Source organism: Ictidomys tridecemlineatus (genome assembly GCF_052094955.1).
Source record: "Ictidomys tridecemlineatus isolate mIctTri1 chromosome 12 unlocalized genomic scaffold, mIctTri1.hap1 SUPER_12_unloc_5, whole genome shotgun sequence".
NCBI lineage: Eukaryota > Metazoa > Chordata > Mammalia > Rodentia > Sciuridae > Ictidomys > Ictidomys tridecemlineatus.
In genome coordinates this window covers 996,973-1,002,489 of record NW_027520963.1, presented here as the reverse complement: position 1 = coordinate 1,002,489, position 5,517 = coordinate 996,973, and positions in this window count along the sequence as shown.

The window sequence follows — 5,517 nt, the reverse complement described above, 5'->3', positions numbered from 1 at the left end:
TCAGTTTATTTCTGTACCTTTAGTTGTTGCAGATTAAGTTCTACCATAAAAGAAATGTGCTGTAAGTGAGGACTTGGAAGCCCAAGAGAATGACTAATATTACTGGGGCAATTGTTGATCTTAAAAAAATTCCAGCACAACCCAAGGATTTTTCCTGTCCCACAGGAGAGATCTGGCCCCTTCCCCTGTGTCCAGATCTACCAAGTCATGTGCTCAACATGCGGCTAAAAGTCCTTCTATAATCAGACCTGCCCAGAGTGGATAAAAGGCATTCCCAAAAAGGTTTCCACAAAATAAAGTTAAAATGGCCATGTGTTTAACTTGGCCTCAAGTTGCGAAATATTTCACAGTGTTATATGCTATTAATGTTGTAAACTTATACAGGCTTTTCAGCTGATCCAAAAGCTAAAGAGAAGAAAGTGAGTTAAATTAAAAAAAAAAAAAAAGAGGTGAAAGATCTAGACACAGGAGAACAAATACTCAAAATATTAAAAAAAAAAAAACCCACAGGTGACTCTGAGGTCCAGTGGGTTTCCCTGGGTGCAAACATGGGGCTGATTTTCGGAAGGTCATAGCTGCTGGGGCATTTTAGGGCAGCAGTGCAGACACCCGGTTGATGGAGGCCACATACACTCCTCCAGTGCTGCTCGCCTCCCATCTTTCTGTTCTCTCCCTCAGCCCTGGTGGGTGGAGGGCAGAACGGAGGACCCCCGGGGGTCCACAACGTCATCTCTTTTATGAAATGTGGTACGCAGGGGCCAGGGGTTCCCATCCATGATCCCCGATGAACCTGCTCCACACGGACCTGCTGTCTTAATTCTCTATAATTATTAATATCTGTGTGCTATAAAAAATGGAAATGCCAAATAGCACAGAAATCACCCAGAATTTCCAGTTCTGGGAATGAGAGAAGAGGTGATTCCTGACAACCTTTCCACTGAGAAAAAGCAAAACCTGGGCCAAAATCTCTGCTGGAAGACACCAGGCGGTAAAGAGAGCCAAGAAGCGTTGAAAACCGTGGGCCCAGGAAGGGAGAAGGGCAGAGCCTGGTCCCTCCAGGCCCTCGGTCCACTCCAGAGCAGAGGAGAGGAAGTGGGGCGGCCGCCAGGAGGGGGTCCTGGGAGACCTGAAGGTTGTGGAGTCGCCAGGACACGCCTGCGCCTTCTCAGTCACGCTAAGTCCTCGAGCCACCTTCTAGAAATAAGTGTGAACATGCCTGGAGCGTCAGGTCCCCCACTCGATTACCTCCTCAACTTCCACACTCCACACCATAGACGCCGGTCAGTATGCAAAACAAGCAGACTTACAGAAGGAAAAAATCAGAGCCCAGGGAACAACATTCAGAACCAATGGGCCTGGGGGTCAGGTAGAGGAGGGTCGGACCCAGCCTTTAGAGCAACCACCACTCATGAGTTCAAGTGAGCAGAGAGAGAGAATTTAACAAGGAAATTCAAAGGTTTCTTCCTTTAAAAAAGGACATTATAAAGGCAACAAAATAAAATCGACCAAAGACAGATGAGAGAAGCAAAAGGAAGAGTAAATAAGGAAACCTAAAGGTCACAGTGAAAAGAGGGAGTAACCGGGCTCCCTGGGGGGAAAGAGGAAGAAATGTCAGACATTCAGCAAACACAGCACTTAACTGCAGAGGGTTTGCATCAAGTCTGAAAACACAGGCAGATGGTACACCAGGCTCAAGATGTTCCGCGACTCAATGTCAAAGTGCGCCTCCATTCCCAGATGGAAAGATACCTATAGATTAAGATGCTCAACAACAAAAAGCAGTGCAAATAAAAGCAAGAAATAGTGCAGAAAAGATGTATTCTTAGATAAAATAGAAAATGGGAGGATAGACAGAAAAAACCATAAGTTCAAGGACTTACTTATAGTTAAAAATAGGTATTCAGAGGTGGGGCTCACAAAATTCATTGAAGACGGGCAAACCAAAGAGAGGAGACTGAGCAAACAAAGAGGTGAGCCTCAGAACACGAGGAGGTCTTCCTATACAAAGAGGAGGACATCACGCCCAGAGCCATCCACAGTCCATGAAAATAGGATTCTTTCTAAATAAAAACCCCAAACCAAAAAGAGCTACTAAAGCAATCAAGTGAGGAGAGAGCTTGCCGGGATCGTGTTCCACATGGTGAACGTAGGCTCAGGAATAGTGCAGGGACAGACGTTTTGTCACAGCATTAAGTTAAAGGGACTTAATTCACAGGGAAATCGTTGAGGACCAGCTCAGGAAGGAAGCCCAGCTCTACCCTCCACATGAGAGAGGTGCCCAAGGACAGAGACGTGGAGAAGGGGGAGAAGTCAGGATTAAATGTGCAAAGAAAACACAGTTCGTGGTGGTTTGCAAGAGGGGAACCCCGTCACAGGCAGGGGATGAGGGACAGCCGTTTACACTGCTAGAGCCACAGTCCAGAGCAGAGCAATTGGAATACCTCATCCCAAGTGACAGTGCCCGCTCACACACAGAGGCTGCAGGAGGAAGCGGGGACAGGAGAAAGGGGGAGGTGCAGAGAACACAGCTGCCACCGTCAGCCTGGATGGGGCTCAGGGGCAGACCTCCACACGTGCTCCCTAACCAGTGTGCTCCCTGGGCAGAGTGCTTCCTGGGTAGTGGCCTCCCTGAGCAGTGACCTACCTGGGCAGAGTCCTCCCTGACCAGTGTCTTCCCTGAACAGAGTGCTCCCTGAGAAGAGTGCTCCTTGGGCAGTGACCTCCCTGAGCAGAATCCTCCCTAAGCAGGATCCTCCCTGACCAGTGTCCTCCCTAAAGAGTATCGTCCCTGAAGAGAGTGCTCCCTGAACAGTCACATCTCTGAACAGTGTCTTCCCTGAGCAGAGTCCTTCCTGGCCAGTATCCTCCCTGAACAATGTCGTCCCTGAAGAGAGTCCTCCCTGAAAAGTGACCTCCCTAATCAGTGTCCTTCATGAACAATGATCTCCCTCAACAGAATCCTCCCTGAACAGAGTCCTCCCTGTACAGTGTCCTCCCTGAAGAGAGTCCTCCCTGTACAGTGTCCTCCCTGAAGAGAGTCCTCCCTGGACAGTGTCCTCCCTCAACAGTGACCTCCCTCAACAGTGTCCTCCCTGATCACTATGCTCCCTGATCAGTGTCCTCCTTGACCAGTGAGCTCCCTGATCAGTGTCCTCCCTGAACAGTGACCTCCCTCAACAGAGTCCTCCCTGACGAGTGTGCTCACAGAACAGAGTGCTCCCTCAACAGCACACCGAGAACCCAGACAGCACGCTCCGTGAGGTTTGTGAGAGGGGAATCTTACAGGGTGCCCCACACCCTGCTCTCAGCCACGGGAGGCCGTGTGTGCCACATGGCAGCCTGCAAAGCCAAGCTCCGTAAACCCCAGAAAGCAGGATTAATTCAAACAGTATTTTTGTTCATAATGAAACAAACTCAAAATTAATTATAAAAGAGCCTTTCTACCAGATGATCAGCAAAACCTGTAAATTAAAAACTGTAGGGTCAAAGGGAAAAACAAAACTAAATTGGAGAATTTCTTTAAAAATGATGATAATGGGAAAGTCACAGTGAAATCAACAGGACAAAGTTAAAGTAGTCATCAAAAGAAAGGTCACAGTTTAATGCAGAAATCACTAAGGAACAGAGGAACAATGGGAAGTGGATCACATATTCTAACTAGGAAACCAAGAAACGAACTCATCTAAAGGAAAGCAGAGAGCAGGAAATGGCAAAGATAAAAGCCAAAATCAATTATTTGGAAAATAAAACAATGGACCTAATAAATAAATTAAATGCCGGTTGTGGGGGGAGGGAGGGGCAAGCCGCAAGCTAACCTGATCCTGAAGAAGAGAGAAAGCCCAGGCGCACAGAACCAGAACGAAGGGCCAAGACGACATGACAATGAAGGGTTTTTTTAAAGAAACTGCTTTGCGGGCTGGGGCTCAGGCGCCTGCCCCCCACATGCGAGGCACTGAGTTCCATCCTCAGCACCACATAAAAACACATGAATGAGGATATTGTGTCCATCTACAACTAAAATTTTTTTTTTAAAAAAGAAACTACTTTGCAAAATTGTATGCAAACGAGAAAAGTACTGGTGACTTCCTGATACCATGATTTGTCAGAATCAACCCTTGCTGTGGTCAGTTTTCTGTCACTATATCACAAGACCTGAGATAATTAACTTAAGAGGGGTGTTTGGCTCTCAGTTCTGAGGGTCTAGCCTGGGATCGGGCAGGCCCATTGCTCTGGGTCTCTGGAGGGCGTGACAGATGGCAATGGTGGGGGCGTGTGGTGAAGCCAACTGCTCACCTCGTGGCCAGGGAGGGAGATAGAGAGGGGACCAAGCGTTCAGCACACGGAGCTTTCTGGGACCCTCATGCAAATCACTGCCGCCCTGGTAGAGACGTCTCACAGACCGTCCACAGAGGAAACGGAGGAGGCAACCAAGGAACCAAGCCACAAAACAGCAACAGGCCCTCCCGAGGACTTTACAGAGAATCCCACCAGATGATTCTCATGCTACTCAAACTGTTTCAGACACAGAAAGAGAAACAACTTTCAGATTATTCTGTGAAACATATTATTGTGTTTTCAGCCTCCAGATCAGAGATTGACTCGGAGGACAAAGGCTGCGTGGGCCTCTCTAGAATCAGAGACAAGCAGGGAGGCCTCTAGCTTCAGGAGGAGCCTGGAGCGGGGCCTGGGGTGTCCGCCACCCAGTCCCCCAGAGGAGGGGCCAGAGCCCCCGGCTGGAGCAGGAGGAACATCACCAGAAGGTAACGGAAGGGAGTGGAACAGCAGAGGAAGAGTGACCACAACGGGCCAGACCCGTAGGGAAGAAGCTTGGAAACCGCCTGGGGACAGTGAGGAGAACCCTTATCCTGGGGTGTTCCCTAAAGGCACAAAGAACCGCAGGAACCTAGGCCACGTGGGCACTGCTGGGGGGGGCTTGGGCATCGTTCTCCAGAAACACTAGAGATAAGTCACAGACGCGGTGTTGGTGGGAATCAGGAGTTAAAGAAAAACAAACCCAGATACAGACGGAAGATCAAAAAGGCCGAGTTGAGCATCCCATGGCCTGATTTTATGTTGGGGATATCAGAACCAAGTGTATGTTTTAGCCTTAAAAGAAACACATTTGTCCTAGTCCCTTCCTGTCACCAGAGTAGGGGAAGGGCTCGGCATGAGACCCCCAGGAATGGGCTGTGCCTCCTAGAAGACCAGGTCCAGCGCTCCCAGGAGCCGCGGCACTTGGCCCACTCCAGCGGGGACTAGGGGGCTACGTCCAGGTGGTGGACCACAGCTGGCCCAGGGGCTCTTCCTCTGGAGTACCTGCCTCTCTACAGCACTTGCCAGCGTGGCAAGGCCCAGGGACGTGCTAACTGCCACCATGAAGCCAAGAGACAGCAGCGGCTTGCCCTGAGTGCAGGAGGAATCGACCCCTAAGGGCAGAGGAAGGGAGAAGGAGCCAAAGATGCCGGGCAGCGGGCCTGTGGCAGAGAGGCTCAGGGCTGATGGTGGGAGATGGCATCA